We start from the raw sequence: 13,891 nt of genomic DNA on the forward strand, positions 1-13,891 counted from the left end.
AATAGCTTAGATAGATTTAGTCATAACTCCAATTCAAGGCTATGCTGATGAAAATGGTTTCAATTGCAGTTAATTTTAAATAAGAATTCCTTTCACTGTAGTGTTACTAATCAGAACTCTTCTTTAGCAGTGTCTCTTCCCATATCCTTCTCTGAAGAGAAAAAGGCCACTTACAAAAAAGAGAAACTTATTCTTCTTTTTGAATTTTATTAAAAGCAAAATATATTCGAGGGGATAATCTGGTCTCTGGTCTCAGTAGATGTTGATCTCTATCTTCTACACCTTCTCCAGGCCAGTCTTTTCTGTGATTCCTTATATTAAGTATGAGAATCCCCAGGCCCTTGGAAGCCTCAAAACCAAACAATGGCTAGGCTAACTGGTCTAAGGCTGAAAAGAGAGTACAGTCATTTTACATTTCAAAAACTGAGAGTAGGGGGACAAAAGGGAGTTAGGAGTGACATGACCTTAGGTAACAAAATACTCCATTCTCTAGAATCTTCCATTACTAAGCATTCTGGGTAATTGGAGGTTTGATATATACTTAAGACATTTGCCATGTATTTCAGCTATAGCCCAGGCTGTGTTCTGGAATGCCAGCTGTTGGGTGGGGTAAAATAACCAAATCCCATAGGATGTCGAAGACAGAAATCTGTATGAGTTTACACTCAAAACACTAGTTAGAAGGGAAATGATTCCTGCCAAATTTGAAAAAAAAAAAAAAAAAAAAAGCAATATGCTTAACAGTCTAGCAGAATGGAGCCACAAGTGGCTAATGGGGATGCAAATGAAGCAGTGGCTACAAAAGGACAAGCGGAGAGAGAAAGGAGAGGCTTTGACTATAACAGCAGATTCAGGGGCACATTATTAAAGTCTAGAAAACTACATGCTCATTTCTTGGACACAGGTTTTAGCAACTGCTTCTATAAGCCCCTTGTCCTGAGTGCCTGCTGTGATGAAACCACAGAGTTGCTGACAATGGCAACTAACTGGGAACAGAAACAATCTTATGGACTGGGTCCTCCTGTTCCCAAAGGGAGGAAGATATGGTAGCATCCTTCAGATAATCTCTGCCTTTACCATGAGATGGACTAGTTTGTGGCATCTGTTCTTGTGAGCCATTTCCACAATTGTGTAGGTTGTGGGGTGGCCACAATGTGTCCCAGAGCTGTCAAAGAGCAGTTGTGTACTTTCCATACCAAGGACTGGTTAGGTCTTCAGGGACTCTGGGAGGTCATGTGCAGTGGAGCTTAAGAGTTGTTTGCCATTGGAGTCACCCAAGTAATGTTGAATACTCTCTAGAATCCCAGCCCCTTCCAAGATTAGTGACCTGTGGACTCTGAGGTCACTGGGTAAGGAAGCTCCAGGCCAAGTTAGGGCCTTTGGTTGCCCATGTATGCTGCTCAGCACAGAATGTCATTTTTGAAGTGCATGGAGGAGGGAGAATTCGCTTAGGGCTACAATAATCAGGGAAGGCTTCCCGGAAAAGGTGGGGTTTGGGCTGGACCTTGAAGGGCAGGACTTCAAGCTGAAGCAGTTACTGCCTGACTTTGATGATGTCAGTCTGGTCCCCAGTGCCCAAAATTCCCCCTCCCGAATAGCTAGCCTCTGAGTAGTGGCCAGCAGGCATAGCCAGCAGGCTCACTGGCTAAGGCCAGAGGGTTTCCTTGACCTGAAAGGTCCAGATAATGGCCCCAGATCCCTACTTCACTGGGTTCCAGGAAGAACCCTTAGCGCATCACATTCCTGAGCAGAGTTTCCATCTGTCGAGTACAGTTGTACAGTGAGAGATGCTTTCATTTCAAAGGACTGAGGGCCATGGGTTTGTGACTGTATAAGCCTAGACCCCTAGGGGAAAAATGAAAGCTTGGGAAATTGTTAGGTCATTGTGGAGATTCAAACCTATTTCTAGTGGCTAAAAGGCACTAATGAGTATAATGCAGGCAAGAGACATTGGTTCAAACGAACAACTAATTGGAATTAAGAGAAGTGGGCAGAGGCCCCTAATGAATGCATATGCTAATTGGTCTTCTTTGCTAGCCCCTTGGGCTTTGGCTGTGACATAGACTAGCCTATTAGATGCCTGCTCTGTAATAGCTGCTGAAGGCTGGGGCCCTTTATTGCCATGGTAACATTGATATCTAGAGTCTAGCTGAGCCCTGGATCTCTTAATTTACTACTCAGGCGGCTACAATTCTTTGGGTTTTATTATTCTTCGTGCCCCGGGTGCCAGAGTGGCAGTGAATCATGCTTATTCATCCTCTGCACCGCCCACGGTGTCTTTGAATAAGTCAGTGTGTCTCTTACTGTGTGTGATGAGCAGATTATTAAGTTAGAGCCTATTTCTGCCTTAGCTAGACTGGTGCCTCTCAGAAACCCAATGTATCTCTCCAACCACTTACTTACCTGCTGCCTAAAATGGTTTTGGCAAGCAGAGTGATGGCACTGCAGTGGGCCAGCAGAGCCCCAGTATCCCAGAAGCCTTTGCTTGCTTGGTGGTCAGGGAGGAGCAGCACAGTATAGGTGGGGCGGCACCAATTGGGAGAGTGAAGCTTGGAAACACATGCCATCAAAATGGAGCAGTTGGAGGGAGAGAAGACTCATTGCAAAGAGTCCTGGCTGGGAACTGTGTTACTAAAAGTTTTAGTCCCTGCAGGGTAAGGGGGTTGGGACTGTGTGGAAAAAGACATCCTTTGTTCTGAGTGACTCCAAAAAAAGAAGTAGCCCCCAAAGTTTAGAAGGTGCAGGGGAGATGAATTTCACTTTATTTTATAAGACCTTTGTTACAAAACCTGATCACTGAGACCAGTTGCCTCTGAAAGTTAGTAAACAACTTACCACTGGAGCTGCCCACACTTTGGCATCTCATTATAGAGATGCTCTAAGCATCCACTGCCAGAGTGTGAGAAGTAGAACCCTGCTAGATGACCTCTTACGACTCTTTCAACCTTGCAGTCTTGTGTGTCTATATATGATGTCATTTAATTTACCAGGACATATGCTAAACTTCAATGATGCTTTATAAGTACATGTGCTTGATTCAACAGCACATATGCTAAAATTGGAATGATGTTCTATTAGTGTGTGTCTGTGTCTGTCTCCAGCCATAAATGAAAGTTTGCAACAGGTGCAGAGATGTTTTCCTGACACCTCTGTCCCTAACAAATGGATAACCTGAAACTAAAGATAAATTGTACAATAAATCCCAAAGTTACAAATGGCTCCTAAAAGCAGGAGTCTTAGGGTTGTTGGATTTTGTGGTTTGTTCTGATATTTTTTTTCAGTTCACTGCAGCATTTGCAGCATTTCACTGGGCATTCTCAAGGGAGAATTGGCAGACTACAGAGAAAACTGAGCTACACAAATTTAAAGCACATTTACAAGGATTTTTTTCTGTTTATTGGGAGTGGAGGGTGTAGGGTGGGGGTCACAGGTCTTCTTGAGCTAACTAGATTCAAAGAAGTAGAGATTTTTTGCTGTGACAAGCTAGACAGAGAGCTGTAAACCTAAGGACAATCAATCAAGTGTGCTAAGCACAGAAGGGGCTGTTAGGCAACATTGGTTTTCCCCCCAAACTCTGAAAACCTGCTTATTATCAAGCAGCAGCATTTCCCCACACAGAGGACAGTGATATTAATCCAATCTGAACCCACTCTGGGTTCAGCAAGCACCAGTCAGAAATCACAGTGGCTCTCAGCTGCCTCTTAAATCAAAGTCAGATTCATAAGCAAGAGCTTAAGGTCTCTCCATCAACAGCCTTGTTCCGTTGCTCACTTGCTGTAAGACTACAGGAATGACAATTGATTTCTCTGTTGCAGCATGTTCCCTCCTCGAAAGAAAATAAACTTCCACGTCCCTGCTTCCTCACTCTGAGGAATGCCATGGGCTTGGAAATCTTCAAAAGGAAATAGTGAGAGGCTCTGAAGTTAGGTAAAATTATTGCTTATTAGAGAGTATAGCATAGTGTCTAAAAGCATGGGCTTTTAATTGGAACTGGGTTTGAATCCAGTTCTCACCCTTTCTTTTTGCTTTTCTTTTCTTATTTTTTTTTTTTTTTTTGGGTTGTAGTCTCACTCTGTTACCCAGGCCGGAGTGCAGTGGCGCAATCTTGGCTCACTGCAAGCTCTGCCTCCCAGGTTCACGTTGTTCTCCTGCCTCAGCCTCCCGAGTAGCTGGGACTACAGGAGTCCGCCACCACGCCCAGCTAATTTTTTTGTGTTTTTAGTAGAGACGGCGTTTCACCATGTTAGCCAGGATGGTCTCCATCTCCTGACCTCGTGATCCGCCCACCACGGGCCTCCCAAAGTGCTGGGATTACAGGTGTGAGCCACCATGCCCAGCCCCAGTTCCCACTCTTAACAGCTGTGTGGCCTTGGGGAAGTTATTTCAACTCTCTGACCCTCAATTTTTCCATCCATAAAATCACTAGATTTTGTAAGGATCAAGTGATTTAATTTATATAAAGTACTTGGCCTAGTTCACTCAATAAAGGTGATTGTTATTATTGTCAGTATTATTATCATGTGTCTTACATGGATGTTGTTAGTAAAGTGTCTCCCAGAACACATGACTTCTCAGGGTTCTTCTTTGTCAAGACAGCAATTAAATCGATGGATTCTAAAACAATTTCTGGGGGAGCAAGATATTCATGCAGTGTCAAAGTATTACTCCACAGATTATTTATTAATTTCAAAGAAAAAACACACCTTTACAATGAAGAATTCTAGCAGACATCACTTTAGCTTAGTGATCAAATTTAGCATCACTAATAGCAGGGCAATGGGCAATGACATATAGCCCTGCTGATGTGATGCAATGGGATGTCAACAACGTCGCTTCAGTAGTATTCTTGCCAAAAATATTTAATCTGAATGCAGTCATGAGGAAACAATCAGACAAATCCAGGTTGTATACAAGACAACTGACCTGGACTCTTCAAAAATATCAGTATCATTGAGAAGAAAAGCCAAAGGTACTGTTCCAGAATCTAGATTAAAGGAAACTAACAAGAAAAAAAGCAATCAAATGAAATTTTTTTTTTTTTTTTTTTGAGACAGAGTCACGCTCTGTGGCCCAGGCTAGAGTGCAGTGGCGTGATCTCGGCTCACTGCAAGCTCCCCCTCCCGGGTTCATGCCATTCTCCTGCCTCAGCCTCCCGAGTAGCTGGGACTACAGGCGCCCACCACCTCACCCGGCTAGTTTTTGTATTTTATAGTAGAGACGGGGTTTCACCGTGTTAGCCAGGATGGTCTCGATCTCCTGACCTCGTGATCCGCCCGTCTTGGCCTCCCAAAGTGCTAGGATTACAGGCTTGAGCCACCGCGCCCGGCCGAAATTCATTATTTTTAATTGAATCCTGTCAACACAAACTGCTAGGATGTTTTGGAGGCAATTAAAACTTGAGAAATTTTAATATGTGTTTGATATTGGATACTATTATTAAAATGTTAAATTTCTTGGATGTGATAATGACATTATGATTATGCAAGACAATTAAAGAATGCTCTTATTCTTAAAATATACACGCTGAAGTATTTAGTTGTGAAGTAGCATGGTAGCAATTTAATTTCAAATGCTGTAGCTGAATACATACATATGGGTATTATATATATGTTTGTGAGAAAGAGCATTGCGCAAATGTAAAATATTAACGATTTCTAGGTGAAGGGTATGCTGGCTTTCATCACAATTTACTTTCAATTTTTAACATTTTTCCAAATAAAAAATTGAGAGCAAAATGTAAATCCTTCCCTCCAGCCCCATTCCAGATGTGCCTTTTCATATCCCCAGCAGATCTCTGCAACCTGGTTCTTACACCTCCAATATCTCCCATCCTGTAGCAACAGAAGCCATTTGGAGTTAAGGAGACAAGAAATAATGGAAAGCTTCAGGAAGGCACTCACATTTGAGTTTGGCCTCCAGGGATGGGGCAGGATTTCATCAAGCAGAGGTGAAAGAGAAAGGACTTTCCAGAAAGAGGCAATAACTTAAGTGAAGCTTGAAGAATATAGAGCAGAGGTTCTCAACCTTGTTGTGCATAGAGTTATGTGAGGAGCTTAGTAACTGTGCAGATTTCCTGATCCCAGCTTCAACCTTAGTGTTGTGCACATGTACCCTAGAACTTAAAGGATAATATAAAAGAAAAAAAATCCTCATTCTGCAGGTCTGAAATAGGGCCTCAGAAATTTGAAGGTTTAACAAGCACCAAGGAGAATCTGATGCAGAGGTTCAAGGATTTTGATTTGGGAAACACTGGCATGAACAGTTGCCTACTGCACACACACACAGTAAACTGGCCCTATGTCTTTCTCTCTTTTTCAGCAGATTATCTCAAAGGTGAGTTGTTACAAGGCTTACCTAAAACTTCAGAGGGAAGTCCTCTGTACTAGGCCTGTCAGTCATGATGTCTGCAATGTTCAATACTCTACTCATTGCCGCATGTTCAGGAAGGCAAACCCAGCTACTTGTGGCATGACAGTGACCTTGACTATACCAGGAATGAGCTCCACAATGTGATAGGTAAGGTAGCCTGGCACAAAGAGCTCTTTGCCCAAAAAGATTGATAGTAACATGCTAAGAGAATCAGGCTAACACCCTGTGAACCTGTTCCTATGGATTATGGAGAGAATTTTCCCATCAGTGGCAAGAGGAGACTAGAAAAAACTTACACAGGCAACAAGGACATTATGCAAGAAGAAGAGAGTGAGATGCTGTTGATTAGAACTGCTTGGAATCTAGTGGTTTTCTAGGCCATATGTATCTTTGTAATCTTTCTTTTCTTGAGGTGTACTAATGGACCTCTGTTATCTATGATAAAAGAATTAAATTTATGCACCCTTTCTGAGGTTCCGAGTTCTTAGAAAACTCCTAATGCTAATGCCCACACTACAAAACAGTATCTCTAGGATGTGTTGCTGTCCACCTGAGGAGCTGGCATTCCGGAAATAAGCCAATTGCTTCATTGTCTCTCCAAGCAGACACACAAATCAACAAAAGAAACCCTGAGCCCACTTTCTCAAGACCCTCCCTACTTTATAGATGCCTGCATCCTAAATGCCTCCCTTTCCTATCTCTGGTCTTCCTTGCTTGGTTCAGGCTGGTGGACACTTCAAGTTGTGTAGTCCTTTTCTGAACCATTTTCTTTCCACCAGCTCTGACTCCAGCCCATGAAGAGCCCAGGTTAGTATATCTATGCCCAGAAGTGAATAAGTTAAACAATCATCTTCTGTTTAGATAAGAGCAACAACTGCAGAAAAGGTTCAAGGAGGGGATACTAGAAGGCTGTGAGGAGGTCCCCAATCCTCATCTTTTTGCAGTACGCCAGCCGCTAAGACACCCAAATAACTATCCTGCCTTTGTGGAGGGAAGTATGGCATGGCATAGCGTGGCATTAACTTTGCCCTGCTCTCTGTCCCCTGCTACCCTATCTTCTGGGCAGCATGATCAGAATCTGCAAAAACAAAAGAATCTTTATCTTGATGTTCCTACTCCTCTACCTCCTTGAAACCAGGGCACTATCCTCTGAACTCATTAAGTATCCAGTATAGGGAAACAAATTCTAGCCCCAGAGCTGCTATAAATACACAGTGTGATGTTGGACTAGTTAATCACTTAATTTCTTGATACTTCAGTTATCTCATAGGACTGTTGTGAGGATGATCACTGGTGAAAGTGCTGGACAAATCATCAGGCCTTCTAGTGGAGCAGTCCTCTGGGGACATGATAAATGGGAATGGCCTCACTCCTCTGTGGCCTCCTGTTTCTCCTCTCCCCAACTCCATGCTGACAGCTGTTTCTCTAGCTTTAGTGAAAAGAGTGATTGATTGTCTAATATCACAACGCTGTTGAAGAGAAAAATAATTTGTAAACAATGAGAACAAAAGATCTATATGAGGATAAGGGATACTTAGGACTCCCAAGATTAGAAATTTCTACTGAAACTGTTTATACAAATAATTTTCAGGTTAGAAATATTTGGAAAATGCGATCTTGGGATCCCACCATTCTACACCCCATGAACTACCACCCAGATGACCCAACAAGGATATAGGAAGACTAGTGTTATCTTTTGATGAAGAGTTTGGCGAGTAACCCCCAAAGAGCTAAAACTAGCTGGCTATTTATGAAGTGTATAAGGTGTTCCAGTTGTGTCCTCTGGGAATTCCTGTCCATCAATATAAATCTGTCTCACAAGGTCCTGACCATTGCAAGAACCATAGCCCTGGGAAAATAGAATGACTAAAAAATGGGATGATAAATTAAGGACTTCCATTAATTTATGTAACAGAGGAGAGAAAATCAGATATTTTAAACCTCTTCTCTTTTCTGCGTAATGGGATACCTAAATCATCCAACTTGAAAAGTAAGGGCAGCTGCAGTGACACATAGGTACAGGGGAAACACAGGGAGGAATGATATAATATAATGTAGCAACTACCCCTGAGCACAGCGCAGGAAGCACCACCATCCTGAGAAAAGAGTGTAGGTTCTGGGGTCAAATAGAGATGGGTGCAATTTCCACTTCTGATACATTTCACCTATATTAATTGTCAAGCCTTGTGAAGGTTCTGAGATTTTTATCTTGCACGCTAACCTACCACATTTCCATGGATGCTGACAGAAGACATGAGACTCCTGGGTCAGAGATAAGGGACTTTGTTTCTTACAGCAATAGTATTAGCCAGAGTACAAGTATTCTCTTGTGTCACTATCTCTTTCTCCTTCGTCTCATAAGAGCTACTTGAAGAGGGCCAGGTGACACCTGCACATGCTGTAGATTGCATTACTGGAAAGCAATACTGAACTTAATAAATCTGTATATATTATGATGGGCAGTAAGTGTTCCTGTCTTTTGCTCCAGAAGGAGATACGCTATCTTCCAAAGCTGTTCACTATACACATATCCTTGAAAAGGTAGTCTGGAAGTCTCTACTCACAAGAAGTACAGAAACATGAGACCCAAGGGAAGTTGTCTCACAATAATGATTATAAGAAAGTTACCTAACCTCTTTGAGTCTCTATTTTTTTCATCTGTAAGATATGTATCATAATAGTACCTACCTCTGGCATCATAAAGATTAAATGAGTTCATACCTGTCAAAGCACTAGACAGTTAGAAGATGCTCAACATTAAATGTTAGTTTCATTTCTCCCAGTCCCACTTTCTCACCACTTTGACTAGAAGACCCTACTATTCTATCCTTCCTTTTCTGTTCTTGTAGTCATCCTCTGGCTCCCAATGAAGACCACAGTTTATTTCCCATCACTTTTACTCATACATTTGCTAGTTTCCATCTGCATCCTGTCAAGATTGTAGTCCCACTTAATTAATTAATTAATTCATTCATTTAGCAAATAGTTACTGAACACTTATGATGTGTCAGCTTCTATGCAAGGTTCTAGGAATACAGTAGAGAATGAAAAATACACACTCACCACCCTCATGAAATTTACCCTTTAGTTAAGGAGACAAACATTTAAAAAAAATCACATAGAATTATTGGTCATCGGGAAAGCATAACATATTCCTCATTTTACTCATTTGATCTCTGCTGCCCCACTGAGAATTAGACACTGTCCGCATAGGGTTACATCTCTTACCGCTTTTCCTTAATGGAGTCAAACTTCACTCCTGGGCCCTAACTAGGTGAAAGGTCAATCAAAACTTGTGGACCAGCAAGGATGTCGAACACTGTCCAAGGAGTAGAGTCCTATTACTTTCCAAGACAGGCACCAACACTAGAACACTAGTGATAGAAAGGAGGGTCAGGGACATAAGGTTTCTGGAATCTGATGAAGACTTGAAAGAACAGATCTCAGTTAACATTAGCAGAATCATTCTTCAGGAGAAAACACGGTTGCCAAAAGGGTGTTTGAAAGCAAATCTGTTGGCCTTCACTCCTAAAGAACCTATGCACTGTCTTCATTTTTTCATAATTAATGAGTTACACAAGCCTTCTTTCTCTTCCTCAAAGGTTATTCTCCCCTCTAGCATATAAAGGATTATTATGCACTCCAAACTAGTACGATATTTCACTGGATTGCTACCACTCTTCCTCCTATGTGAATATTTTTTCACTCTGAAAGGATTATACGAACCTTGAAGACCAGGCCTGTACCTTACACTTCTCTTATAACTGACTTCCACTCCTTCCATTACTAGCATAGCCTGCATCTGTTCAGTGACACAAACAATCTGTTCTTAAAAAATAACTAGCTAAAAAAAGGAATGATGCTGTGGAATGGCATGGTGTTTACAAGCAGATTCATGGTGATTTTATTTATAAAAATTCCCAGACTTCTTTGGTCAGTCACCCTTATGGTATCAACAGAAACATTTTTTCCCAAGTAATTTGTAAGCCCAAACAGATTGGTTTCCTTAGTTTCACAGATAGAAAGTCAGGTGTTAATTTGAACCAATCACATGCTAGTACAGTACTGCTAGGAATAGAAGCAACGAAACATTATCTCTATCTCTCACTTTAATCATTAGCTTGTCCTCTTTCTTAGTCTAATCCCTTTGATCATGAGTCAGGAACCTTTCCAAGCATGCCAAAGCTTCTGCCACTGTTCCTCTATGAGGCAAGGGACAGAGGGTGATTAACTTCTGGGGAGGGAGTAGGGGAGAATGTTGTTACCTCTCAGTTATTCTAACTGGGGATCAAGAGGAGAAATAAACATTTTGGTGAGAGTGAGATTGGAAGGAACTTTCAATGTGGCAGCAAGGAGACCCTCACAAGTAGGGAAGAAGAAAAGGCTATAACAACTGCAAAAATTAGCCCAGGCATTGAATTTGGCTGTTCACTTACCAGGACTCAATTTAGGGTACCTTGGGAAGTCAATAATTCTTAACTTGTTTCAGAGAAGAAGAGTGGTATAATGGGAAAAGCATAGAATTTGGACTTTGAAGTGCTCAATATACTTAAGTCTAAAGTTAACATATTGATGCACCCACTAAAAAATGAGCACTATAACAATAATTACTTCTTTCCAGACATTTTTCCCTTTTTAAACTTGTGAAATAAACATACAACAATTTTAATAGAGGTTTTAGAGCAGATTTGACTCACAGCAAAAGTGAGAGAAAGATGCACAGATATACCATATAATCCCTACCCCCACGTATGCATTGCTTTCTTATTAGCAATATTCCCAGCCAGAGTGTTACATTTGCTACAACTGATGAACCTAAATTGAGACATACATGTGGCCAATACGCATATGATAAAAAGCTCAATATCACTGATTATTAGAGAAATGCAAATCAAAACCACAGTGAGATACCATCTCACACCAATCAGAATAGCTACTATTAAAAAGTCAAAAAATAACATGCTGGCAAGGTTGTGGAGAAAATGAAACACTGACACATTGTTGTTGGGAGTGTAAATTAGTTCAACCATTGTGGAAAGCAGTGTTGAGTTCCTCAAAGAGCTAAAAACAGAACTACCGTTCAACCCAGTAATCCCATTTCTGGGTATATACCCAGAGGAATATAAATCAGTCTACCATAAAGACACATGCATATGAATGTTCACTGCAGCACTATTCACAATAGCAAACACATTGAACCAACCTAAATGCCCATCAATGTCAAACTACATAAAGGAAACGTGGTACATACACACCATGGAATACTATGCAGCCAAAAAACAAGAACAAGATCATGTGTTTGGTAGGAACATGGATGGTGCCGGAGGCCATTATCCTTAGCAAACTAATGCAGTCACAGAAAACCAAATACCACATGTTCTCACTTGTAAGAGAGAGCTAAATGGTGAGAACACATGGACATATAGAAGGGAACAACAGACAATAGGGCCTGTCAGAAGGTAGAGAGTGGGAGGAGGGAGAGGAGCAGAAAAAGTATTGAGTACTAGTCTTAGTATCTGGGTGACTAAACAATCTGTACAACAAACCCCCGTGACACGAGTTTACCTATATAACAAACCTGCACATGTACCCCTGCACCTAAAATAAAACTTAAAAAGAAAGAAACATTATCACCCAAATATCATCCATAGTTTACATTAGGGTTTACTCCTGGTTTTGCACATTCTAAGGGTTTTGACGAATGCATAATGACATTAATGATGTGTATTTACTATTGTAGTAGCATACAGAATAGTTTCACTGCCTTAAAAATCCTCTGTACTTTATTGATTCCTTCCTCCCTCCTAACCCCTAGCAATCACTGGCCTTTTTATGATCTCTGTAGTTTTACTTTTTTCAGAATGTTATATAGCTGAAATCATACAGTATGTAGCCTTCCAGATTGGCTTCTCTCACTTAGTAATACACATTTAAAGTTCCTTCACGTCTTTTCATGGTTTGATAGTTTATTTATTTTTAGTACTGATTATGTACAGATTTGATGCATAAAATATTACTGTACAGCCTAATGAAAACTTATAAAGATAACGTCACAGGATAACCACTGCCTAAGTCAAGAAGTGAAAGACTGAGAGCATTCAAGAAACAACATGTCTCATGTAGACTTCTAAAAGAAAACTAGTCTGGATTCTAAAATTTCAATAACATGAAAAGAAAAATTAGGAGGTTTGTTTTAAGTTAAATAAATATAAAAGGACAAGCAACAAAATGTAGTGTGTGAATCTTGTTTGGTTGCTGACTTCCCATCCTACCCACCTAAAAAAATTATAAAAGATTCTTGGAGAAACTTGAACATGGACTATTCATTAAATAATACTATAGAACTATGTTAATTTACTCAAGAATGATAATGCATTGTGATTATATAGGGAGATGTCCTTAATTTAGGAGGCGCATGCAGAAGTACATAGGGATGAAGTTTCCTAACGTCTGCAACATGTTTTGATATGGTTCAGGAAAAACATATGTATGGGAGTTCCATTTCTGGCATGAGAATGTGAGATTTGTGGACTCGTTCTCCCGTGAAATGAAAAATTATGAAAAAAAGAACCCCAAACCATTAAAAGTCTCTGGAAATGGGCATGAAGACATACAGTGAATGAAGGAATATCTAATCAAGAAAGTCTACTAAAATTCGGTGAGAACATTGAGAGTTTGGTACTTGAACCAAGACTCATCCTCTCCCTTCTTTCCCAGCTCTGTGAGGAGAAATTCCATTCCAGATTGGTACAGCCAAAGACACAGAGCTCCACCTTCCTCCAGCTCCTGGTTGGAAGATTATCTTCTCTGGAGGGGCAGGATGTGAGCGTTTTTCATCCTTCCCTCAACTACCTGTTGCTGAGGCTAAGATCCAGTGAATGTAGTCAAGAGGTGTGGGTTTCCTTCTTCCAACCACCCTCCACTTGGTGAGATGGAAGCTCTACCTTGGGCATGGCACTGCTAAGAATACTGGGGCCTTGATCATCCTTGCCCGGGCTTGTAAGATAGTGGTTTCATACTGGTAGAGGCAAGCCTAGGAGACATGACGCTACTGCCCCCCCAACCCACTTCACGGAGCACTAAGTTCCAAGAGTGGGGGTGTCACTCAGAAAAAGTGTGCTGTTTTACCCACCCCCAGCTCCAGGGCTATGGCTCAGAAATTTTGTCTTGTGGGAGAAGCAGGCCATAAATAGAAAGCTCTGAAGGTCTTTCCAAATGAACTGACTTCATTTGCAACAGAGTGCAGAGAAGTTCCAGTTTAAAGGTGTTCTCTGAAACAGTGGAGAGTGTAGTGAAAGGCAGGAGAATGGGAGATTCATTCATTACAGGCTAAACTGTAAGCTGGCTAGTTTGCTGGAGAGAACCTGGGAAAGAGACAGCTAGAAGAAGACTTTCAAGACTTCTAGACAGCTAGAAGAAGATTTCAGAACAAATCTCAAATACTTGCCTCATGAACTGTCCTTTCAAGGGAGTGTGAGTGTTTGTTTGTTTGTTTAATTTTTTTATTTCCATAGGTTTTTGG

Source organism: Piliocolobus tephrosceles, chromosome 12 (assembly GCF_002776525.5).
Source record: "Piliocolobus tephrosceles isolate RC106 chromosome 12, ASM277652v3, whole genome shotgun sequence".
NCBI lineage: Eukaryota > Metazoa > Chordata > Mammalia > Primates > Cercopithecidae > Piliocolobus > Piliocolobus tephrosceles.